This window comes from Heloderma suspectum, chromosome 4 (assembly GCF_057233095.1).
Source record: "Heloderma suspectum isolate Gila_16-S chromosome 4, 16-S_ref, whole genome shotgun sequence".
NCBI classification, from domain to species: Eukaryota; Metazoa; Chordata; class Lepidosauria; order Squamata; family Helodermatidae; genus Heloderma; species Heloderma suspectum.
The window spans coordinates 161976111-162002578 of record NC_139461.1 but is presented as its reverse complement, the minus strand read 5'-3'; the positions used below and the strand labels follow the sequence as shown (position 1 = coordinate 162002578).

At 45.3% G+C, this 26468-nt stretch overlaps 1 long non-coding RNA gene across 1 annotated transcript; it reads left to right on the top strand.

Annotated features, from left to right (window-relative positions):
* Positions 1-542: 542 nt before the first annotated feature.
* Positions 543-25017, top strand: LOC146347624 (uncharacterized). The gene is made up of 2 exons (XR_014790818.1): positions 543-1635; positions 22900-25017. It is a non-coding gene; the product is annotated as an uncharacterized LOC146347624 (long non-coding RNA).
* Positions 25018-26468: the final 1451 nt, after the last annotated feature.

Sequence of the window (26468 nt, the reverse complement as noted above, 5' to 3'; positions counted from 1 at the left end):
GGACTGAGCCCTGTGGTACCCCGCTCCTTACCTCTCCCCAGTTTGAGAAGATCCCACTGATAAGCACTCTTTGAGTCTCATTCTGTAGGAAGGGGAGAGGGTGTTTGGGGGGCTGGCATGAAGGGCTTTTGGGTATGAGGAGGTCAACTTGTGATCCTTCAGATATTTTGGCCTACAACTCTTATCAGCCCTAGCCAGCACAGCCGATGATGAGGGATGATGGGTGTTTTAGGCTAAATATGTTTACTAATGCACCCCTACATTAAAATTAATAATTGTGCCAGGAATGGAAACTTTTCTGGGAAGAATTATATAAAACAAGCCCTATTTGTCTGTACCAGCACTTATCGTTTTTCATTCCTGGGAAGTCTTTCCTCTGGGACACTTTTCCTCTCGAGATCACAGCCTGTGGTGTACACTTCAGAGGCTCAGCAAGCAACAGTGGCACTATCTGCTCCATGCTGTCAACACGAACTTATTTCTGAGAGAAAGTACTGATAAGACAGAGACATATTTTCCCCTTAATGCAAGGAATGTGCCATTTGTACTGCTATCTATCAAAACTGCCACAGAAGGAAATGGCAGATACAGCCAGTAGGCTGAAGGCAATACTTTTCTAGCTTCCTGTAGCAGCAGTTTCTCATCAGTAACGATACAGAGAGAAGCAGTCTGAGAGTGCCATGGAGATTGAAGTACTCTGCTGGTCTCTCACTCACCGCATGAAGCAGAGAAAGAAAAATGGCTGGGCATGACACCTCAAGTTCTATGTAGAAAACGTAGCCCAATCAGGAGGAAATCTGCCAAACTTCCTGGCAGAGCTCAAGATACAAATTTAGAGAGAAAGTGCTTCTGGGGTGAGTCACTTTCCTCAGATTTCATATACTGGGGGGATCTCAAGGACTGGAGACAGATGACTCCTAGCTACAGCATTTCTGTGATATGTGGACACACCCTGTTCTTCATTTCTACCTACAACCTCATTAGAAATAATTGGAGGAATTGACAATTTTGTCTAGAGCCAGGAGTGGCAAAGCCTTGGCAATGTACTCCCCTCCTTATACACACTGCATTTCCAGCCTGAGGGTGTGACCTGCACGTTGTTTTGACTATTCATTCTTTGTCTCCCCAGCCGTCACACTCCATTGTGCATTAGAAGCAGTAGTCAACTCTAGCTGGACCAGCAAACCTGCTTCTTAAGTGTCACAACCATGGGAGCCAGCTTCAGATGAAAAACAAAGGCACTGCCAGCAAACAAAAGTTATTGTCTACTTCCCTGAGCAAGTGGCCTTTGGGGGTTTTCTGAAGAGTCTCTCCCAAAAGAGCTAGCTCCTTGCTGAAGCTGGACAATTCAGCTGCAAAATCAGCTGAATGAGCCACAAGGAATGGCATTAGTAGGCAACCCAGGGGAACTGCAAGGGTTTTGCCGGGAGCATGGAAAAGGAGGGGGTGATAGCCTGAGGATCTCTAGCTATGCCATATTTTTAAAACCAACAGAAAGCAGCATGAAGATAGCTGGGCATGTGTCCAGGCAAATGAGCAGCAGTCCAGCAGTGGGGATGCTTCACCTTCCATTTCCTCAAATACAAATGGTTGAAGAGAGTTATGCTAAATTTCAGAGACACATTTATAGCTCAGGTAAGTTGCATGTGCACTTCAGATCTCTCGTCTAAACCCAACAGATATGGATGTGGGCCTTCCATAAGTCCCAGCTCAGCCTCCTTCATTTCAATGTGTGGGAGCCCTGGAACTAAGTGCAACCAGCATTGGCCTAGGGAACCTTTATGTGACTGTCAGCATGGAAGACAGAAAACGGGCCATTCCTCAATCAGCATGTCCATCCATATTCCTTAACCTATGTCATTCCCACCCTTATAGCCAGAAAGCTGGCTCTGTCTGGTCAGGTTTTGACAGATACTTTCCATTTGTGTAGCCTGAGGATGTGGATAAGTTCCTGGCAGCAGTGAGGCCTAGTGTACACCTGCCCCCCTGCCTGTTCTGGCTGATTAAAGGGAAGCTTGGCATATTCAGCAGCACAGTTAATATGAAGGATTGGTTCCATCCATTTCAAAAGAGGTTGTGATGAGGTTGACAGCAGGCTTCTTTGACAAAGGCATAAATAGCTAACAGCCACTTTCTGAGGAAGGTATTGGAATATACAATGGCCTTGCACCTCCAAGGATTTCTGGATGACATAAGATATCAGAATCCTTTCCAGTCTGGTGATCCCTGCAGTTTGGGGACAGAATAGCTTTGGTCACCCTGATCTGTGTCAAGAACCAGACAGGGAGAATGTATCCCTCTTGTTTTTGCTGGTTTCAGAACCATGTGGAACATTCCCCATATGGGGAACATTTTTCAGTCCAAGGGCCAAATTACAAAATGGGAAGGGTCTCAGGAGCCACATTCCATCTCTTGGCATGACCAAAGATAGCATGAGCAGGGGCCAAGTGTGATTATTACCATTTGAAGCCTACTCAGAACCAAGGAGGACAAAGCTTCTGCATGTCTACTCAGAAGTACGCAGAGCTGAATCACTCGGCAGCACTTTCAAATGGCATTTCAAATACCAAGCCTCTGTATGTCTACACACAAGTAAGCAACAGTTCTGCCTGCCTGCAAAATGCACAGTTCAAAATCTTCCAACAGCTCAATTCTTTGCAAGGTATTTAAAGGTTAATTGTCTTTAAATACCCTCATATCTCTGATCAGTGATAACAGCAAAAGGAGCTTGTGGCCACATCAGTTGGGAGATTACCCATCCTTGAACTTTGGTATCCTTCTAAGATAGGTGTGAAAACACTGTGGGCATTAGACAACCTCCCAAGCCCTGCTTGGCAGCCCCCAGGCCCCCAACATCTGCTCCCACTGAAAAAACAGTGGGGGGAATAGGCTCTATGGACCTCACTCCTAGGGCATCCCAGAAAGCATGTCCTAGGGTGCTCTAGGAATTAGGTTCCTGCCAGAGAGTCTGTTCCTAGAATATTTTGTCTTTTTTGTATGTGATTGCGTTGGAGTGGCTGGGCCTTTAGTACCTTCATGCTGTTGCTGCAAGACCAAGATCTGTTGCTGCTGGGCTGAGTGCGTTACGTATTCTAGGGGTTACTGTGGGTTAGTTATTGTTTTTGAACCTTGGCAGCTCCTGTAAAATTGGAGCAGCAACAGTGGTGGAGCTTCTGCTAAGTTCCTCACTTCTGTGTGTGCTGAATAAAGAACAGTCGTGTTTGAGGCCTGCTGATTCCTGCAGTTGTTCCCTCTAACCTATACAACATTTTGTGGCGATGAAGGTGGGATCCTGAGAGCTATACAGGCAGCAAGGACTGTGAATTCATTTACACAGCTAACAGATAAGCAGTCAGCTAGACCCACTTAAGAACTTGAGCAACTCCTGTGTTTAAAGATGTCTTTAAAAGAGAATTAAAATCAAAATGGCTGCTCTTGGACATATTGAAGAGTTTGATGGGAGGCAACCTGCTTCCTGGGATTCTTGTGCAGAATGGCTTTCATTCTATCTTGAAGCAAATAAGATAGCCAATGCTGAGCAAAAATGAGCTGTGCTCTTAACGGTTTGTGGGCCACAGACATTTGCCATAATAAGATCCCCCACTGCTCCTGCCTCACCCAAAACTAAGACATCTGATTAACTTTTAGGATTACTGAAGATACATTTCTCACCAAATCCTTCCGTTACTGTGCAGAGATTTAAATTTCACAAACAAATGCAGCGATCTAGAGAGGGCATTGCCCCTTACATTGCAGAACTGCGTCATCTTTCTTAACGCTGCAACTTTGGGGATTTTCTAGATGATATTTTGAGGGATCGCCTTGTCTGTGGGGTTTATGATGAAGCACTGCAACAACGCCTCCTGTCTGAGCCAAACTTGTCATTTGCAGTGGCTCAAGAAAAGGCATTAGCTAGTGAGACTGCATCACTATATGTCACAGAACTCAAGAGAGATGCAGAGGATGTAAATGGATCAAGCAGGCTGAGAATTCTGGGCAGCAAGGTCAACAGAACACAGGAAATGCACCTTCCATAAAATCTGCAGATAGGCCCTGGCTTACCTATTCCTGCTCAGGCTGTGGAGGACCACATCAGCGCTCTCTGTGTGGATTCAAGGATGCTGAGTGCAGGTTTGGGAAGAAGAAGGGTCACCTTGAGCAAGTCTGCTGTTCAAAAACTGTCAGCACAAGGCCAAGGAATTATAACAAGGAGTCACTCCTCCTAGCATCTCATGGGGTTGATTATCCACAGGGTGATGAAACTCAACAGCTATATCACATTTACAAGGTCTGTGGCAACAAGTAACCTCAAGGCTCTGTGTTGTATGCAACAGTATTAATCAATGGCCGGACATGCAAAATGGAAGTTGATTAGGGGTCTGGGGTATCCATAATTAAGAGGGACACCTTTAAGCACATATTTTCTGGGATCCTTGCTCCAAAGTTGTCAAGTCCATCATGCATTCTGCTTGATTACAATGCAAAGAAGGTTGATATCATTGGGTGCTGCACTGTAAATGTACAGAATGGCTCCTTCCAAGGAAAGCTTCCGCTTACAATTGTGGATGGGCAGAGGAAAATGCTCTTGGGGAGAAACTCGTTCTCGTCAATAGGGATTAGCATTCAAGGAATTCATGCCTTTACTACAGGTTGGGTTGCAGCAATTGTTAATACATTTCCAAGGGTATTTTCTGAAGAACTGGGAGAATACAAAGGCAAGCCAGTGTCACTTCATCTGGATCCATCAATTGCACCCATTTGAATAAAAGCCAAGAATGTGCCTTTTGCACTATGGGAAAAAATTGAAGACAAGCTTGAGCATCTCATCATAGAAACATAGAATAGTAGGGTTGGAAGGGGCCTACAAGGCCATCGAGTCCAACCCCCTGCTCAATGCAGGAATCCAAGTCAGAGCATCCCTGACAGATGGCTGTCCAGCCTCGTCTTGAATGCCTCCAAGTGTGGGAGAGCCCACCACCTCCCCAGGTAATTGGTTCCATTCTCATATTGCTCTAACAGTCAAGAAGTTTTTCCTGATGTTCAGCTGGAATCTGGCTTCCTGTAATTGGAGCACATTATTACATGTCCTGTACTCTGGGATGATCGAGAAGAGATCCTGGCCTTCATCTCTGTGACAATTTTTCAAGTACTTGAAGAGTGCTATCATATCTCCCCTCAGTTTTCTCTTCTCAAGGCTAAACATGCCCAGTTCTTTCAGTCTCTCCTCATAGGGCTTTGTTTCCAGTCCCCTCATCATCTTTGCATCCTTCTTAAAATGTGGTGCCCAGAACTGGACACAGTACTCCAGATGAGGCCTAACCAGTGCTGAGTAGAGGGGAACTAGTACTTCCCGGGATTTGGAAGCTATGCTTCTATTAATGGAGCCCAAAACAGCATTAGCCTTTTTTGCAGCCACGTCACATGGCTGGCTCATATTCAGCTTGTGATCGACAACAGTTCCAAGATCCTTCTCGCTTGTAGTGTTGTTGAGCCACGTATCCCCCATCTTGTAACTCTGCATTTGGTTTCTTTTTCCTATGTGCAGAACTTGGCAATGGTCCCTATTAAATTTCATTCTGTTGTTTTCTGCCCAGCGCTCCAGTCTATCAAGATCACGCTGAATTTTGTTCCTGTCTTCCAGGGTATTAGCTATCCCACCCAATTTTGTGTCATCTGCAAATATGATCAGCATTCCCTGCACCTCCTCCTCCAAGTCATTAATAAAAATGTTGAAGAGCGCTGGGCCCAGGACTGAGCCCTGCAGTACCCCGCTTGTTACCTCTCCCCAGTTGGAGAAGATCCCATTGATAAGCACTCTTTGAGTCCAGTTCTGTAGCCAACTGTGGATCCACCGGATCGTTGTTTCATCTAGCCCACTTTGAGCTAGTTTGCACTTCAGGATATCATGGGGTACTTTGTCGAAAGCTTTGCTGAAGTCAAGGTATATTATGTCTACAGCATTCCCACAGTCCACAACGGAGGTGACTTGATCAAAAAATGAGATCAGATTTGTCTGGCAAGATTTGTTCTTGACATCCATGTTGGCTTTGAGTAATCACTGCATTGTTTTCAAGGTGCTTCCAGATGGACTGCTTTATCATCTGCTCCAGAATTTCCCAGGGATTGATGTCAGACTGACTGGTCTGTAGTTCCCAGGTTCCTCCTTTTTGCCCTTTTTGAAGATAGGGACAACATTAGCTCTCGTCCAGTCATCTGGCACTTCACCCGTCCTCCATGATTTCTCAAAGAGAATAGACAGTGGTTCTGCCAGTTCTTCTGCCAGTTCCTTTATTACTCTAGGATGCAGTTCATCTGGCCCTGGAGATTTGAACTCATTCGAAGTAATTAGGTGTTCCTTGACCATATGCCTATTGATCTCAAGCTGCCATCCTGCCCCTTCAGCCTGTACTTCGCCTTTGCCAGGGGGTTCATAGACCCTCTTTTGGGAGAAGACTGAGCCAAAGTAGGAATTGAGCACTTCCGCCTTTCCTTTGACCTCTGTTATCATTTTGCCATCCTTATTTAATAGCTGAACCACCATTTCTTTCCTCTGTCTTTTACTATGCACGTAGCTGAAGAAAGCCTTTTTGTTGCTTTTAGCATCACTTGCTAACCTCAGCTCGTTCTCAGCTTCAGCCTTCCTGACGCCATCCCTGCAATTCTGTGCTACCTGCCTGTACTCTTCCTTTGTTGCTTGACCTTCCACTTCCTATATGTGTCCTTTTTTGTTTTCAGGTCATCTCTAAGCTTTTTGTGAAGCCACATTGGCTTCTTTTTTTGTCTTCCAACCAGTTACACAGACCCAGTGGCTACACTCATTGTGCTACTATTAAAGCCTAATGGGAAGGTGAGACTGTGTGGGGATTACAAGCACACTGTGAATAAGGCACGCACTCAAGTAGCATCCGTATCCAGTGCCTGCTGTCAGTCAACTCCTCGCTGTTCTTGGTGGAGGGAAGGTCTTTGCAAAACTTGATCTGGCCCAAACATATCAACAGCTGGTCATTGATGATTCCACAGCAGATGCCCAAACAATAATCACTCATTGAGGGGCATTCCCAGTAAAGCGTCCGCAATTTGGAATTTCAGCGGCCCCTGGACTGTTCCAACAATTCATGGAAACCCTACTTTCTGGAATGGCAGGTATTGTACCATATTTTGATGATGTCCTGCTCATGGGATCAACAGAGGAAGAACTTGCTAAACAACTTCAAGAAGTCCTATGTTGTTTTGACACATCCGGCATTCATGTAAAAAAGGAGAAATGTGAAACTGGAACCTGCAACGTAACATTTTTGGGCTGTCGTATTGATACTTCTGGCATTCACCCCACTGCCAAAAAAATGTGTGCAATTCATGATGCAGCTGCTCCAAAAACAAAGCAAGAACTTCAAGCCTTCTTGGGACTTCTAAATTTCTACCCTGTGTTTCTTCCACAGAAGGCTATCATTGCTGAGCCATTGCATCGCTTGCAGGGAAAAGGAGTTCCACGGTAAAGGCCCAGCCAGCATGGGAATGCTTTCCAGAATGTCAAACACTTGTTGAGTTCAAATTCTGTGCTTGTACATTATGATGACACCCCCCGCCCCCAATCCTTACTACTGATGCTTCTTCTTACAGGGTTGGTGCTCTGCTAAGACACAAATTTCTAAATGGTACAGAAGCACCAATTACGTATTATTCAAGGACTATGTCATCCACTGAAAGGAACTTTGCACAAATTGACAGAGAAGCCTTGGCTGTTACTGCAGGAGTCAAAAAGTTCCACAACTATCTCTATGGCCATGCTTTTAAAATACGCACGGACCATAAGCCTCTTCTAGGAATCTTCTCTCCTGGTAAGCCTATTCCCTGTGTACTATCACCTCACATGCAGTGTTGGAGCATTCTGCTCCATGCTTATGATTATACACTTGTCTACAAACCAGGAAAGACAATAGCTAATGCTGACGGATTGAATTGGGTACTACTTCAAATTCAAGATTTTGTTGTAGCTCCTCCACTGGAAGTCTTGATGCTCAAAGCCCTTCCTGACCCACCTCTTCAGGCTGATCAAATTGCTAGGCTGACTGCTCGAGATCCTGTACTGGGTCATGTTTTAAACTGGGTATGGAGTAGGGATGTACGAAAAGTGCTTACCTTTCGCGGATTATGTTTATGGTTGGGGGGGGGAGGCGTTCCATCCCTCCCCCCGGAATCCTCGCCGGGGGGGCAGGCGCTCCGTTCCTCCCCCCCCGGAATCCTGGCCGGCCGGCTGTGCTCCGCAGCAATTCTGCGGAGCCGCCAGCCGGCTCCGCCAGCAGCCGGCAGCTGGCTAGCAGGGACGCAAATGGCGGCGGCTGTAGCCGCCGCCGTTTGCGTCCCTGCAGTCAGCCATGATAGGCTACGTAAATCTTTACGTAGCCTATCACGTCTGACTTAAAAAAAAAAAACACGCGCGTACGCAAATGGCGGTGGCCATGACTGCCGCCATTTGTGTTCCTTATTTTGGCACGTCTTAGTCTACGTAAACACTTACGTAGACTAAGACGGCGAAAATAAGGAGAACGCAAATAGTGTAGACGCTACGCTATTTGCGTTTCCCTTATTTTCGCCGTCTTAGTCTACATAAATGTTTACGTAGACTAAGACGTGCCAAAATAAGGAATGCAAATGGCGGCGGCCATGGCCACCACCATTTGCGTACGCGCGTTTGTTTGTTTTCAAAGTCAGCCGTGATAGGCTACGTAAACATTTATGTAGCCTATCACTTTTTTTTTAAAAAGCCTAGCCGTGATAGGCTACGTAAATCTTTACGTAGCCTATCACGTCTGACTTAAAAAAAAAACACGCGTGTACGCAAATGGCGGCGGCCATGACTGCCGCCATTTGTGTTCCTTATTTTGGCACGTCTTAGTCTACGTAAACACTTACGTAGACTAAGACGGCGAAAATAAGGAGAACGCAAATAGCGTAGACGCTACGCTATTTGCGTTTCCCTTATTTTCGCCGTCTTAGTCTACATAAATGTTTACGTAGACTAAGACGTGCCAAAATAAGGAATGCAAATGGCGGCGGCCATGGCCACCGCCATTTGCGTACGCGCGTTTGTTTGTTTTCAAAGTCAGCCGTGATAGGCTACGTAAACATTTATGTAGCCTATCACGTTTTTTTAAAAAAAACCTAGCCGTGATAGGCTACGTAAATCTTTACGTAGCCTATGACTTTTTTTTTTTTAATGGAAATGGCGGCGGCCGGTCAGAAGACCGGCAGCCACCGCCGCCGCCGAACCGCCGCCGCCAGGAAGATCCGCCCAAGGTAAGTCTCGTCCCGGGGGGGGGGGGGCAGGCCATTCCGCCACCGATTTTGGGGGGCCGAATGCGCTGGCATTCGGCCTCCCCGAGATCCGTGGCAGAATTTTCGTACATCCCTAGTATGGAGTGGCTGGCTGGATGACAAACTGCCAGAGGATTTAAGCCATTCAAACACCATCAGCATGAGATGTCTGTCCATAAGGGATGTCTGCTATTGGGAAACCATATCGTTATTTCAGATAAGGGTCATCAAACCATCTTGATGCTGCATGCAGCTCATCCAGGGATTGTTTGCATGGAAGTGTTGTCCAGGAGCTATGTCTGGTGGCCTGGTATTGACTCAGATATTGAAAAAACTGTAAATGAGTGTAGCACTTGTCAAGCCACTAGGCACAATCCACCAAGGGCACCTATCTTTCCATGGGAAGTGACCAAGAAGCCTTGGTCAAGAATTCATATGGATTTTGCAGGACCATTTCAAGAAAAACACTTTTTGGTTGTGGTAGATTCTTACTTTAAGTGGCTTGAAATAGTCGAATACCACCACAAACAGCCGCTGCAACAATCACAGCAATGGCCACTTATTTGCAACCCATGGGTTGCCTGATACTACAGTCTCTAGACAATGGGACTGCTTTTACATCTGCTGAATTTAAAACATTTGCAGACAAGAACTTTATTGAGGCTGTCACCATTGCACCTCATCATCCCCGAGCAAATGGCCCATTTGAACACACAGTGCAGACAACAAAAGATGCCCTGAAGTGCATTGTGGGAGAAGACTGGCCAACACGCCTTGACAGGTTTCTCATCACTCAACATGTTACTCCTTCGGCAACAACAGCAGTCAGTCCTGCAGTTTTACTTATGGGGCAGCGTCTAAAATCTTGTCTTGACCATCTCCACCCAGACTTAGCTGAAGACTTACAAAGCAAATAGGAGCAAGCTCTGGATACTGCCTTCTCAGCTCCTACTCTCCGTTCATTTGCCCCACAAGATCAGGTGTTTGCTAGGGCCTATGGTGCTGGATCAAGGTTGGTTCCTTCTTCTATCACTGAAGTCATGTACAGTGTACAGATGGGTCAGTGTGGCATCGCCTTGTTGACCAGCTGAGAAGGCATTCTGGCCACAGTGGGGCTGCGGAAGATCTATCTGGAACCGATGCGTTTCTCTCACTGCCTGTTGAAGTGCCAGAACCACTAAGTGATGGCAGCAATACTCCTTCCTTACCTACAGCAGTTACTGAAAGAAAGCCATCTGAGCAAGCTACACCTACTAGTCAAGTGCAGAGACCATGCCGTGAAAGGGTTCCTCCTCGTTGGCTGGAAGACTATGATAGCTAAGGGGGAAGGAATGTTATGTATTCTAGGCGGTACTGTGGGTTAGTTATTGTTTTTGAACCTTAGCAGCTCCTGTAGCATTGGGAGTAGCAACAGTGGGTGGAGCTTCTGCTAAGCCCTCTCTTCTGTGTATGCTGAAGAAAGAACAGTCGTGTTTGAGGCCTGCTGATTCCTGCAGTGATTCCTACTACCAATACAACAGAGTGTGAGCATGAGTTAGCAAGGGAGAATGGTGTGTGTGTTTGTGTGTGTGTTGTGTTCAAGTGCACATATGTCTGTGCAGCCCTTGACACCCCAGCAGACGCTTGATGTGGCCGTAGAGACCAAGAAGGTTGTACGCCCCTGTTCTAAGACACCTGGAGAGCATACTGTGTTGCCAATGTTGTTTTAACTACATTGTTAAAACATTATTTGTTCTTATTGTTCTTGTTTTAATGAATATATAATTTTGTTTTATTGTGTTATATTGTTTTGTATGTTGTTTTTCTGTAAACTGCTTTGAGTACTTCTAATATAAAAGCAGGGGATACATTTCAAATAAACTATCTAAAAAGGACAGGTTTCAGAAGGCGTTACTGGAGAACTGCTGTTTATTTCCATGGCCTTAGCTTATAGCAGGGGTGGGCTAGATAATCCCCCACCAGGGCCTTGATAGGACACACCCCCTGACATCATTTGGCACAGCTGGAGTCCACCAGGAAAAGAACCTTCAGTGTGATGGCCCCCTTCCTGGGGAACTCCTTGCCTTTGGAGGTCAGGCAGGTGCCAACACTGTGCTGCTTCCGGCACCTGCTGAAGACATTGTGATTTCAGGAAGCCTTCCTTGAGTGACCAGCCACGGTTTATTAAATTCAGAATTTCTTTTAAATTTTAAAAATGGTTTTAACATGGTGTCTTACTCTTTTATGGACTTGAGCACGCTCCGGGAGAGAGCGCAGGACAGGAAAGCCTGGCGTGCTATGGTCCATGGGGTCGCGAAGAGTCGGACACGACTGAACGACTGAACTTATTCTTTTATCTTTGCTGTTCACCATTCTGAAATCTTTTGATGTGGAGTGGTATATAAATATTAACAGAATCACAGAATAGTAGGGTTGAAAGGAGCTTATAAGACCATCCAGTCCAACCCCTGCTCAATGCAGGAATCCAAGTCAGAGCATCCCTGACAGATGGCTGTCCAGCCTCGTCTTGAATGCCTCCAGTGTGGGAGAACCCACCACCTCCCTAGGTAATTGGTTCCATTGTCATATTGCTTTAACAGTCAGGACGTTTTTCCTGAAGTTCAGCCAGAATCTGGCTTCCTGTCACTTGAGCCCATTATTCCGTGCCCTGCACTCTGGGATGATCGAGAAGTGATCCTGGCCTTCCCCTCTGTGACAACCTTTCAAGTACCTGAAGAGTGCTATCGTATCTCCCCTCAGTCTTCTCTTCTCAAAGCTAAACATGCCCAGTTCTTTCAGTCTCTCTTCATAGGGCTTTGTTTCCAATCCCCTGATCATCTTCGTTGCCGTCTCTGAACCCTCTCCAGCTTGTCTGCATCCTTCTTAAAGTGCGGTGCCCAGAACTGGACACAGTACTCCAGATGAGGCCTAACCAGTGCTGAGTAGAGGGGAACTAGTACTTCCCGGGATTTGGAAGCTATGCTTCTATTAATGCCGCCCAAGATAGCATTTGCCTTTTTTGCAGCCACATCACATTGTTGGCTCATATTCAGCTTGTGATCAACAACAATTCCAAGATCCTTCTCGCTTGTAGTCTTGTTGAGCCAAGTATCCCCCATCTTGTAACTGTGCATTTGGTTTCTTTTTCCTAGGTGCAGAACTTGGCATTGATCCCTATTAAATGTCATTCTGTTGTTTTCTGCCCAGCGCTCCAGCCTATCAAGATCACTTTGAATTTTGTTTCTGTCTTCCAGGGTATTAGCTATCCCACCCAATTTTGTGTCATCTGCAAATCTGATCAGCATTCCCTGCACCTCCTCCTCCAAGTCATTAATAAAAAAGTTGAAATAAAAATGTTATCTATATTGTAAATAAGTCAGTCAGTCAGTCAGTCAGTCAGTCCCTGGCTGATGCAAAGGGTGAATGATCCAGCCAGTGTATCGGCCAAGACCTGGCTTCGCTGTGGGTGGATCTTCCCTTACTGGGGAAAGCCCATGCACAGCAAAGCCATCCCCATCAACACAGCGGGTGGATGACCCACACGGCATGTCAGCTGGGGCAACTTTGTCTACCCCACCCCTTCTCCCATTGGTTCAGGACACAGGGCAGGTACAGCTGAGCCAGCCGTGCACCTCTTTCGCCTGCCATCCCGACTGGGGTGGCGAGTGGCAAGCAAAGAGAAGGATTTGTTTGTCTTTCCCTTTCTGCGTGGAGGGAACAAGAAGCAGGGGCAAAACACACTTGGCTGGCATTTGCTTAGTTCCTGCAAGCACCAGCCAAATGCACACCCACCACTCCCCCAGGGAAATCCCCTTGATAACATGGGGATTCCTCTCCTCCCCAAGCCCCAGTAGCCTCCAGGACAGGGGCTGGGGTCCATGGAAGGAACCCAAGCTGCCATGGGGCAGATGAGGTACCAGATTAAGTCCATGGGCCAGAGGTTCCCCAGCCCAGCTTATGGAGTTTCACAGGAGTTTCACTCTTATCCCCTCTGTTATTAGTATGAAACCACAGAGAGTTTTGTAGTAGAGCTCTCTCCTGTTTCTATCAGATTTTAAGGAAACTGTGGAAGTCCTGCATTAGTGTCTGAGATCAGGGAAGAACTGGATGTGGGCTAACAAACTGGTCCAGACAACTCAGACATTTGGTCAGTAGGAAGGATTTTTTACCTGCAAACAGGTATGCAGCCTATCCTAGATTGGACTGTACTTCCACTAAAACGAGTGATCCCAGATCCAGCTTTGCTCCTGCAAGCAGTTGTGGCCAGGAGGCCTTTTGGTCTGCTGTGGCTGGTGTTCCAACTGTGGCCTTTTCTGGGGAAAGCTAATGCATTCCCTGGTTAGGTCCAGATTAGGCTACATGGGGCTATCCTTGAAAACTGACCTGAAAAATGTTACAAAATGCAGTGAACAAGCTGCTGATCAGCTTCATTGGTTCCCGATTTGACTCCAAGTTCAGTTCAAAAGGCTGATACTTACTTTACAAACCCTAAATTATTTTGGGACCATTTCCTTTTACATGAACTTGCCTGCACACTGCAGTCACTGATGGAGGTCCTCCTCCATGTCCCTATACCCTGTGAGGTGCAGTAAATAGGAATACAGGATAAGGCCTTCTTGTCAGTTGTACCCAGACAAGGCTGAGCAACAGACAGCCTGGGGTGGCCGCTGCCCCCCCCGCCACTGTTGGACAGAACAGCTTCACCTGCCCTGCATCCTCCCCCAACGGAAGAAGGAGCTGGGCAGGCAAAGTAGCTTTGCTGTGTGCAAGCCATCTCCCATACCAGAAGCCCTGCGCACAGCAAAGCTGGTTAGAATCAAGGAGTTGGAAGGGGGCAATTAGGCCATTGAGTCCAACCCCCTGCTCAGTAAAGGAATCCAGTTTAAAGCATCCCTGACAGGTGGCTGTCCAGTCTCTGCTTGAAGACCTCCAGTGATGGAGAGCCTACCACCTCCCGAGGCAGCTGGTTCCATTGTCTGACTGCTCTGACCATTAGGAAGTTTTTAGAATCATAGAATAGTAGGGTTGGAAGGGGCCTACAAGACCATCGAGTCCAACCCCCTGCTCAATGCAGGAATCCAAGTCAAAGCATCCCTGAAAGGTGGCTGCCCAGCCTCAGCTTGAATGCCTCCAGTGTGGGAGAGCCCACCACCTCCCTAGGCAATTGGTTCCATTGTTGTATTGCTCTAACAGTCAGGAAGTTTTTCCTGATATTCAGCCAGAATCTGGCTTCCTGTAACTTGAGCCCATTGTTCCATGTCCTGCACTCTGGGATGACCTTTTTCTTCATGTTCAACTGAAATCTGTAACTTAAGCCTGTTATTTCATGTCCTACAGTCTTGGATGACAGAGAACAAGTTGTGGACCTCTTCTGTGTGACAACACTTCAGGTACTTGAAAAAGTGCTATCATATCCCCCCTCAGTCTTCTCAAGGCTAAATATAGTCAAGTTCCTTCAATCTTTGCTTGTAGAACTTACCTTTCTAGTTGCCTTAATCATATTTGTTGCCCTTCTCTGAACTCATTCCAGTTTATCTGAATCCTTCTTCAAGTGTAGTGTCCAGATTCCAGAACTGGACACAGTATTCAAGGTGAGGTCTGACCAGTACAGAGAATAGTGGAACTATTACTTCCTGTGATTTTGAAATTATTTCTGTTGATGCAACCTAAAATTGTATTTTCCTTTTTTGCAACCACATCACATTGATGACTCATATTCAACTTGTGACCAACCCGAAATCCAAGATCCTTTTCACATCTACTATTTCCAAGCCAGGTATCCCCCATCCTATAAGTGTGCATTTGATTTCTTTTTCCTAAATGAAGAACTTTTGTCGCTGTTAAATTTCATTCTGTTATTTTCTTCCCAATCTTCCAACCTATGGAGATCATTTTGAAATGTGTTTGTTTTCTACGGTATTAGCTATCCCACCTAATGTCGTGTCATCTGTATATCTGATAAGCAAATTTGTGCCCCACCTCTTTCTCCAAGTCATTAATAAAAATGTTGAAGAGTACAGGGCCCAGGACCAAGTCCTGCAGCACCCCACTCGATACCTCCCTCCAGCTTGATGAGGAACCATTGATGAGCACTCTTAAGAGTATGGTTCTCCAGCCAGCTATGGATCCATCTATTACCATTCACCTCACACTTAACTAGCTTGTTAATCAGGATATCATGGGGTACTTGTCAAATGCCTTGCTGAAGTCAATGTCCACAGCATTTCCATGATCTACTAAGGAAGTTACCCAATTGAAAAATGAAATAAGATTAATCTGGCAAAACTTGTTCTTCATAAAATCAGATCAACTACATTAGTGTCAAAGTTCCTAGAGATCAAGCACTTTATAATCTGCTCTAGAATCTTCTCAGGTATTGACGTCAGAATGACCGGTCTGTATTTTCTCAGATCTTCCTCTTTTGCTTTTTTTGAAGATAGGGATAACATTTGCCCTCCTCCCGTACTTCACCTGTTCTCCAGGATTTCTCAAAGATGACAGAGGTTCAGAGAATCCATCCGCTAGCTCCACACTCTAGGATGCAATTCATCTGGACCTGGGGACCTGAACTCATTGAAGGTGTTTAGACATTCCATGACTCTGTCAACTTCAGCCACATGCTGCACTCCTGCCCCTTCAGCCTGTTCATCACATATGCCAGATAGAACGCAGATCCTCTTTGGGGAAATGATTGAGCCAAAATAGGAGTTGAGCAGTTCCACTTTTCCTTGTCAGCTGTCAGCATCTTGCCATCTTCACTGAGCAGCTGGTCTACCATTACTTTTGCCATTTTACTTTGAACATACCTGAAAAAGCCCTTTTCGTTATTCTTAGCATCCCTTGCCAACTTCAGCCCATTCTGAGCTTTAGCCTTCCTGACACCATCTCTGCAGTTCTGGGCTATTGGCCTGTAGGCTCCCTTAGTGGCCTGTCCCTCCTCCCTATGTGTGTTCTTTTTTATTTTGATATCATCACTAAGCTTTCTGTGTACCCACATTGGCTTCTTCTGTAGTCTTCCAATGTTTTTCCTCATTGGGATTGTTTCTGCCTGTCCTTTAGTATTTCCTTCCTTAGGAACTGCCATCCCTCTTAACTCCTCTTCCTGTTAGGTTTTTCTGCCATGGAATCCTACTTATCATTGCTCTGAGTTTATTAAAATCAGCTTTCCGTGAAATGCACGTTTGGCTACACTCAGTGTTTGTTTTCCTTGTCACTCCTTTGATATCATACAGCCCACGGAGGGCTTGGTGGAGAGTCATCCCATCCCCCACCCAATTTTGGTTGCCCACCATGCTCTAGAACTATGCCACAGGAGGGGCCCAGCTTATTGCCCTGTTGAGCCAAGACATTTTTGTTTAGACCTGCTTTTTATAGAAAGCTTGCTAACTTTCACTGCCCTGCTCTGTTGCCGTTGAAGGTTTTGATTAATACTACTGGTGATTGATCATTATGATGTTTCAATTGTTTTGATAATTTTATTGTGATACTTGAATTGTGAGCTACCCTAGCATCGCATAGAGATGGAAGGTGCAGGATAGAAATATCTTTAGAATGAATCAATAAAAATGTGTCACATCCCCCAAGTGGTGATTTAAATACTTTTTTTTAAAGAATACAACAGATGAGTGACCATCCTCTAGATCAGGGAGGTGTTCTCCAGACTTTTGGACTATAATTCCTGAAGCTCTAGCCAGCACTACCAATGGCCAGGGATTATGGGAATTGTAGTACTCAACATCTGGAATGTGCCAGGGTGCCTACCCCTGCTCTAGACTGTAGACACAGTTGGAATTGTAAGGAAGTGCCATGGATGCCACCACAAAATGGCTGCCATGTGGACATGGCCAGTCACAAAATCCCAAGAGGGTAAGATCTAGTAAATCAAAAACATAATGAATGAAAAACAATGGAAAACATATCATCATGAATTTGCATTTTTTTAAACCAGGGATCCCTCCCAAACTACCATCAAATTGGAAGTTCCATTGTGATTGTGATGTGAGCTGCCAGCCACTGTCTATTTCTTTAAAACTACAATCATACATAGCCTACTTGGAATACCCCACATCTTTCCTGGGGCTTCCAGATGCACAAAACAGGAAGCTTTTTGAGATATCACATCTACCAGTGGTAGCTAAACCCATCTCATTTTTAATTAATACTGATAGTCCATCTCCTAGCTCAAAAGGTGATAAAATGTACTCACACTTTCATGCAAAAGGAAAAAACAAACAAAGATCACAATACGATACGCTCTCAAGATGGAACAGGCTTCAAGGTGGAATTTGGAGAACTTCAACGAGCTCAAGTTTTGCTTGCATCCCTAGTCGCAACTCTCCAGCTAACCCCTGTGATTTATTTTACCTCAATGAGTTTAGCATAGATTAGCAAGCTCCCACTGTGCTTTCTCTTGTTGTCTCTTATGATATTCCTTTAATGAATATCTCTGTTCAGTTTCGAGCTGAGGTCTGAACATGGGTTTCTGATAACGTCAAGATGGCAGTTTCACTATCTGTGTTTTCCCTGTCTGCACCTAAGGGGGTTGTACATGTGTTTACCTATTTGCACCTAAGGGAAAGTAAGAGGAAAGCAGGTTGCCTGACAGCAGTGACGGGAAGTATCAGCTGCTTGCTAATGCACCCCAAGCAGATAACTAGCTCATAGTTGAGGAAAAAGGGGGTAGGGGTGGCAGTGACCTACTGATCAGATTGAAGTGTGCACAACTGGCCTACCTCACAAGGCAGTTGTGGCATGGTGGATTGTTATAGCATGTAGACCACAGTGTAACGAGCGCATGAATCCAAGTCACAGATCCTCATTGATTTTCATTATGTTTACATGTGATAACAACAAAACCACTATCAAATCATAGAACACATCTGTGAACACAGAGATAACCTATAATTTGATGGTGTTCTTTTTTGGGGGGGGGGGGCATAAAACTCAAGCAAAACAAATTCAAGACAATCTGTTAGAACCCTACTGGATCTGACTTGTACCCAGATCCTATCGAAGAGCAGTGTGGGTGTGCACACTCTCCCTCTGTACACTTTCTCTCTTGCTCTGGGCCTTCTTTCTCTGGGCCTGGCTCCTGTGCCACTGCCCTGGTCACCCCACTCTCCTCCAAGCTCAAGAGGATGGTAGCAGCTACCTCACCCAGCACTGTAAAAAGAAGCACTGTGTGAAGTTCATTCTCCTGAACTCTGATGCCTTAAGGCCCTGCCTTGGCATGTATATTAGGGATGGGACCAGGAGACAATGGGAGAATTGGAAAATGAGGGGAGTGGCTGCAGTTGTCTCCCTTGTCCAGCACTTCTCTTTACAGAGTTGAATGAGGCAGCTGCAACCACTGCTACCTTCCAGAACTCCAATGCCATCAGCCCTGCCCCCAGAATGCATGGACAGTCTCAAGGGCAACACGGCCCCTTTCCATGGGCACCATGGAACATTCCTCTAGATACAGACAGAAATGGAGTCATAAGAAGTACAGACAGAAAGGGGGAAAGATATGCATGAAGGAGCAGGAATGAGTAGCACGGTGTAAACCATTTCCAAAGTTTATCTGAAACTACAAAGGCTACTTGCTTAATGAAACTGAGGTCAGAAAACACTATACTGGGCCAACTTTTGTGGGCATAGAAACATACAAAGCTTTTCAATAGCACAGATCTAGGCAGAAACCATTTCCTCCTTTCTAATCTTCTATGTCTACCAGTGGAGGTTGGTGGCTCCATTTGCGGTGGGACTGCAAATACATTCTGGGTTTCAGTCAGAACCAGCCAAAACTCTAAAGGCGCTGAATTTAACCAAGGTGCTGAACCTATTTTGGGGCTAGGGTACAGCACCTTGGATAGCTTCTTTAGAATTCTGACTGGTTCTGAGTGTAGCCCCACCAAAATCAGAGCCACCAGCCTCCACTGATGTCTACTTGTTCTTATAAATTTGTCCCCACGTGCCTGTGGGGAAGCACAACAACAACTACCAATATCTCCCACTGGAAAGGTCATCATGGTGTGGCCAGGCTTTCTGAGAAGGGGAAGTGGAGACGCTTTAACATGCAAGGAGTTCCAGACAAACCAGTGCCTAAGAGGAAATTTGCTCTAGCGCTGGAGATACACAGGATGCCCTGCCTCCCGCTGCCTCTTCTGGCAACTGCTACAGTGCATTGCTGGAGCCCTCTGCTCTCCGCTCTCTCTATAGAACTACCGCTGTCCCCAGAACTGGGGAAATCACCTTGTTCAATCACGGAATACAGGGAAGAGTTCTGAAGAGAAGCTATCTTGACATGCCCTAATATTTTTCTATCAGGTTTACAGACCAAATGCACACACTCCCCAATACTGCACAGAGTTACTGCAGGCTATGTACAAGGGCTGTCAGTCTTACCTCTGCATGCCCTCCAGGGGTCAGGGTCTTGTTGCAGCGCTCACATTTCAGACAGAACTTGTGCCAGTCTTTTCCCAAGGAAGATACTTTTTCAGCTGCATGGCAGAAAAACAATAGGGGGGAAATCATGAAATTATGGAGCTTCAGAATTCTGTAGACCAGGGGGTCTCAAACTTTCTCCCCCGGGGCCCACTTGAGAGGCCTGAAAATTACTAACGACCACCAGTCCTTAGAAGGGAGGTGGCATGGAATCACAGCTCGTTCCACTTCGTGCTGGCTGCTGGACGGGCTGCTACTGCTGCCACCAATGTCCTGCTTTCATCTAGGCCAGAAGCGGAAGGGAGGACATGGTGGTGACCAAGGCTGGTGGGCGCCCTGTGGTCAGATAGGGTGCTTGATGATAGCACAGCTCTGCCACTCACTCCACCCCTGCCTCCCTGTTTACTAGTGCAGCTGCAGCAGCGAAATGAGAAGAAAGCCAGCTGGCACATGGTCACACACCCAGTTCAGTGGGAGGGAGGGAGGGGTGGGTGGCAGTGCGACCAATGTGCAACACCTGTGGGTCCTGGGCTGCACTCCGCTGCTATAGACTACTGATTCCCCATGCCAAACGTATCCTGATAGCTACACAAGCAAAGGTTAGCCACATCTATAGCAACGTATGCATTTTAGGGGTTATGCTGCTATGAGAAACCCTATGAAACTTACGAAAGCAAGTTGTCTTGTTCTAGATGGCACTAGGTTGCTTCCTCCTGGTCAGTTTTTCTTCCCAATGTTCAGCAATACAGATCATCTCCCTACCTCACATGTAGGTGTTGTCTTCAGATCAAGATGTCACTCAACAATCCTATTTGAACCTTTTTGCCTAGGTTTATTGAACAGTTCTGCATGGCTCACTCAAGTGCCTTATTTGGACCTCTCTCTACATGCCTGCACAGATCTCAGGAACTCACTCTCCTTCTCTCCCTGCATTTTTCCAAGCAGACCTTGTCTCTTACGTTAAAGATCTAGTCCAGTTTTATTTTAGTAGAAAATAATCTATCACTTCTTTGTACACAAGGCCAACCAGGAATTACAGGAAGATTTCTACATCCAGGTGAAACCTAAATATCAAGGCAAACTTGTAAACAGCTTTTGGATTGGTTGCCTGTGGCAAGTCAGAATCACAGCCAGGAAACTAGGCTGGGAAATTGTATAAGCTGAAGGAGCACTGGTTCTTTTTCTTTCTTTCATTCTTTGGCTATTAGTATTAGAGCTATGTACAAATGGCCTCTTGAAATTCTCCACCTTACTTGTGGGTGGAGAAATTTGGGAGACAATTTCACCGAATTTCTCCAGGGGGAGGAGAAATTCTCAACCGTTTCTCCCAGGTAGGGCTCCCCACTGGCAGGGCATGTAGCACAGCTTCTTTATGTTTTCCTAAGGTTTTTAAGGGTTTTTCATGCTACAGCAACATCAGCTGCCTTGGCAGGCTGGCCCCCCAGTTTGCATCCACTGCAGTACAGGTGGGGGCAATGTTGTGTCCAGCTCCAGGGATGAGGTGGAGTTGGTGCTCTGCCAAAATCTGTCCTCCAATTTTCTGAAAGTTTTCTCCCCCCATGAAAGAGGCTTCCATTGTTTTGCTTCATTCAGGATGTTTTAAAATTTATTTTTGTGGAGTTCTTGAGCTTATCTAATCACAGCTAGCCTCTCTGGCTGCCTGCACGTCCTGATCTGAAAAAGCCCTATGGGAGGAATTACCTCATGCTGCCTTAAACGGGGCTTTCATTGAAGTGTAGGAAGCTGAGGAAGGAGTGTAGGAGGCCAGAGAGATGGTTGTACAATGAAAAACAGGACACTTGCACTCACTCCTCGGCCACCTCCTAAGGTGGTAAGCCCAAGAAACTCAAACCCAGCCCATGAGAATTTCTCTGAAATTTCTTCACTATTGAATTTCTTTTCAGAAATGATTTCTCTTCTATAAGATTGACAGAGAATGGTAAAAAACAATGTGGTAGAAATTTTCGGCACAGCACTAATTAGTATGTCACAAAGGAGACGGTTACTGGAAAGTTTTTTAAAATCATTAAAAAATGTATACTGTATTATGTACGATACACCATGTAATGCCATAAAACAAAAATGGTTATTTTAAAAAATGATTTCTAAAACCTTCCAGTCTCTGCCAGAAAAAGGGGGGTTTGGGAAAAAAATTAACATTGTAGTATTATAGTGTTGTACTTCTTTCATTCATAAAAAGTTTCAGTCAGAAAACATTATAGTAATAATTAAAAGATCATTAAAACATACAAAGTGGGGTCATAACATAACACCTACTGCAAAAATTATGATGTGTGCTGAATTGTGATAGGTTCAGTTCTCTGATACATCACTGCCCACGTAAAACCTTTTTAAAAAGATGGTAGAGTAGTGCTAAAGGCACCCAGTTTTTATGAAAATAAAGTCAGTTTTTGTGGTCTGAGAAAGACGGAAGAACTACAGTGAAAATACAAGGTGACAATGATTGGATGACAGCGTTGTAGGGATTTTCAGTGAAGAGTAAGTGAATGAAGCATGGCAATTCCACACTAAGCTCCAGTGTGGAAGCACCCTTAGTTACAGGAGGAATTAATAGGGTTTCAGTTAAAGGTTTCACTGAAAAGCTGGATTTTGAGGAAGGGAGACAGGCAGCACCACTACCCAAGTAGTGAAAAATATTTTAATGTTTACCGAGATGAGGATCATTGGTACAATAATCTAAGAGGAATACTGGGGCTATACAAACTCAATTCAGGATCTTGGTAAGGGTTGCCAAATGTAATTTGTGGTGTCCAGTTTTCTAACTTCATGAGGGGGTGGGGGTGGATAGGAAAGCAGTTCTATGTTGTACCCTCCAGAAGGGTCCATTATCCACTAACCTGCTTAATAGGTTCTGTTGCCATCTCCTGCAAAAGTCCAAAAAAGGGAGATAAACCAGCCCTCCTTTCTTCCATGGAGAGTCTGGAAAAGAAAAAAGGAGGGCTGGATTCTCTCTGTTCTTGCTGAGCTATTGCAGGAGGCCCAGAAACAGCAGTAAGACACTGCTGGCACCTCTTGCAAAAGCCCAGAATGCAGGAGAGGAACCAGCCCACCTTGCCTCCTTAAACTCTCCATGGATGAAAAAAGGGCTGGTGACAACCACAGATAAGGAATCGCCAGTCATGTTTTACGAATGTCTCCCATCCCCCACTGCTTCCACAGCCCAGCTGCTGGACAACAGGTACTGTTCCAGAAGACAGTCCGCTACTGAGGCAGCTGCAAGACAGACAGAATTACCAAACCAAGAAGCCTCTCTCCTGTTCTTCCTCCTCATGATGGCTTCATGGAAAGTATAATATAATCTCTCTTCTTCCTTTCTTTCCCTAGTGGTGGAGCACCTCCATACCAAAGAACTTCCCAAGTGTAACCCACTGGTATATTTTTGTTTAAGAATTCTGAGTGGGAATATTCCTGCACCTGCTCAGTAAAGGAGTGAGATAGGGAATGGCCACCAGTTTAGGTGGTTACCAAAATGCAGTTTGGAAGAAGCTTGCTTTCTCCTCCCTGTAAGACCCTGAACCCTTGAGACAGGTTAGCAGGGAGGTTTCCCTTTGAATTTTTTTTAAAGAGTCATGACTTTCTTTTTCCAAACACTATGAGTTCCATGTTGTTTATGTTCTTTTATATTATATAAAGGGCTGTTTACAAAGTTGTTCCTGTGTTGCTGGATCCTGATCCATTTTGAGAAGACGTTCACGCAGAGCTGGTGTGAACTGAGTAGAGACTGTTTTCTCTCTTCGGCCAGCAGAAAAATCAAGCTTCAGAGAGAAGTTTTATTTATATTTTGTTGTGGCTAAAAGACTTTGGGAGGGCTGTGCTCTGTTTTATTGTTTTGGTGATAAATGAATTGTTATGCATGTAAAATTATTACATGTGCATTATAATGGTTTTTAATTAAGAAATTAAAATGATATATGTTAATTGTCTCTATACAAGGCCTTTGCTGTGAGTCCCTTCAGAGACCCTGAAGAAAAGTGTTACACAAGCACTTAAATGTCAAATCTGTTTTTGGTGGGGTGAAGTTTAAGTTTGGGTTCGAGACAACTAAGAAATCTGGGGTTTGGATTCACTCAGATCAGATCACTGAAAAGAGCCTCTCTGTTTCCAGGTTCAACTCCCTGCTTTTTAAACATTCATAAAATATTTTTGCTTGCAATGCTTGGCTCTAGTAGCATTAACAAACTCACTTAGTATGCTACATCACAAAATCAAAGGGATTCTGAAGGCTGCCTTATAACCCCAAGCTGGGAGCCTCAGACAAACTGCTGAAGTACTGGTGTTATGGCAGGAGAATGCAAGCACACCCTGACAGCACATCCAGCACAGTCTTCTCCCTGACAGTTAACAGCAACAGCCACAACCATGTCCTCCCATCTTAGGAGCAGGGAATGTGTAGCCAGCATACACCAAGTGCCAACAGGACAGGGCTAGGGACACACAATAAAGCAGCTGCCATCTCAATTACTCTTGTAGCTGAAGGCCTCCCTGATACTGCGTGAGCTGCTGGATCAGGTATCTTCCCTTTAATATTTTAGGTTGCTTCCAAGGTGGAGCATGCATGCTTGGGCCTTCCAAACCGACAGAAATATTATCAGCTACCAAAGAGCACGCTAGACCTCTCTTGTGCTTCGGATAATGGGGCTAAGTGGGAAATATTAATTCCATTTGCCTCAAATCAGACCTCAGAGGCAGCATGACTGGAACCACAAGCACAGGAGAGGAATCACATGCCTTTGTTTTTCAGTCCCAACGGCTGCTGACTAAGTGACCAAGTTAAGCCTCCAGACTAAATCTTCCACTGGCTAAAGCTCCAAAAATTAAACACACTTATTCAAGAGCAAGCCCCATTGGACACAATGCTACTTACTTCTGAGTAAGCATGTTTAGAATTGCACTGTAAGAAATCAATGTATCCTTGAAAATAGGTACACTGACAGTACCTAAACCCCTAGTAGGTGGCAATATCCTCTTAGAGCCATGGAATGAAGCATCAGATTTGGACCCTGGCATGTGCAATTACCATGCGGTTTCCCTCATCACTGCACCATTAGGCAGGTCCTGTGAACAGGGTCTGGAAAAACAATGCTAAGGTCCACAACTGAGCCCCCAAGAGTGGCTCTCAAAAGTTGAGTCATGGCAATTCACAGGGTGCTTTTTCTGACTGTAAACTCCAGCTATAGTAACATTTCTTTAATGCCTTGCATTAACATTCTATCTTGCATTAAAATTCCATTATCTATCTGCAACTCCTTGACTATTCAGCTATCTCCAGCAGTGCGGCAGTTGGGAAAAACACTGAAACACAAGAGGAAATGAGGTAGACTGATGAGTATTTCCCCTCAGAATGGCATGGTGCCTGTAGGAGGTCATCCAGAGACAACTGTTTTGCCTCAAAACAAAGACTATTCCTTTCCAGAGGAACACAAAAACAGCTTTTCTTTTCCAAAGGACGCAACTTTCAGACACTTACCAGCCCATTTCCAAGGCAATGGCTTAACACTTAAAGAGTTTCCTACAAATCACTACAGATAAAAAGCAAGAGCCAAAGGGCTTTTCTACACAAGACATCTTTCCTGTGCCTTTAGACGACCGTTGTGACCCTCCAGTTCCACTTCTGTGTCTAACCAGCATGTTTGGTGAGTTTTTTTAGAGCAGGGAAAATGCAGCATTTAATTGTGAAAGAAAGCGCAATTTCCTTTTGTGTATTTGCACTATTCCACTATACCGCAGTGCCACCTAGAGGTTATGTTTGGAAAAGCAGGTAAGGAAATACTCTTGTGTAGTGCTCAGATCTCCATTCTGCAACAAAAACAGAAGTACATAAAGCAGATTAACAGCTGATTAACAGCCTCATGTAGAAAAGCTTAAAGTTTGTTACCGTAGGGTTATTCAGTGAAACTGATTGGTGGCAAGTGCAGGCAGGACAAGCAAAAGAAGTACTTCCTCATACAACACAAAACTACCTTATGAAATTCCCTTCCACAAGATGTTATTATAGACACTGGTTTAAATGGAGTTCATGGAAGATAAACCTATCAATTCACATCAGCCATTATGACCAAATGCAACCTCCATCTTTGGCGACAGTATACTTCTGGAGATAATATGCTGGGGATGGTTTATGCATTGGCTCCAAGGAACACGTCGGGGGGCATGCGCCAGCATTGGGCAAGGTCTTAGCCCAAAGTAGGCAGAACCCCCCGAACCCCCCTCTCACACACACCATTCACCTATACTGGGAAACGTGGGGGGGGGGGGAATCCACAGACAGTGGAGGTTTAAACCTCTGCTAAGTGTGATTCCTCTCCCCCACCCCCACTGCTCTGCTCTTTCTTGATTGGGAAACGCTATGAAGTAGTGATCCAGAAAGAGAGCGATTCCTTCTTAGATAGCCAGGTCACTTGGCTTCCTTTCTGTGCACGGAGAAAGGGGAGCCCCTTTCTCAGTGCACAGAGAGGGGCACTGAGCTGATGATCAAAGAAGAGATTCCCCCTTTCCCGGATCATAGGTTCACTATGTTTCATCTCTGTGCACTAAGAAAGGAGAACCCTTTCTCAGTGCACAGACAGGAACCACCAGAACAGCTTCTTCTTGCTGCTGTTGCAGCAGCAAAAAAGGAGCTAAAAAGGTAAAGGCATCCCCAACCAGTCGTATCCGACTCTAGGGTGTGGTGCTCATCTCCATTTCTAAGCGGAAGAGCAAGCGCTGTCCGAAGATGCTTCTGTGGTCAT